We start from the raw sequence: 379 nt of genomic DNA, 5'->3' as shown, positions 1-379 counted from the left end.
TCGCACCTAAAGTTAAAATCATCGTTGACTGATCGTTGCTACGCGGAAAAAGAGCATCCCTCTGTCCGTCTCGACGTTGTTCATGTTTTTGGCTAAACTTAGTACATCGTAGGATAAAAATAATTATCATTTTAGGTCTAATTTCGTCTTGATTATGGAAGAGAGCGTATTGCGAGGAACTTCCGACAGACGCTATAGAAGACCCACGCGCAGTATGTGTGTTATTTTACTTTCTCTTGACTGGGCTGTCTCCAAAGGGAATGCCAATGAGTGACTGGCGATCCAAAGCTCATGGTACCATGACGAACAGAAAATGAACCAGTTAATGATTGTTTCAACGACAACCCCCGGTTCCTCGAGGACCGGGCTGTGCGAGATT

Source organism: Penaeus monodon, chromosome 32 (genome assembly GCF_015228065.2).
Source record: "Penaeus monodon isolate SGIC_2016 chromosome 32, NSTDA_Pmon_1, whole genome shotgun sequence".
NCBI lineage: Eukaryota > Metazoa > Arthropoda > Malacostraca > Decapoda > Penaeidae > Penaeus > Penaeus monodon.
Note: the sequence above shows the minus strand (reverse complement) of the source record.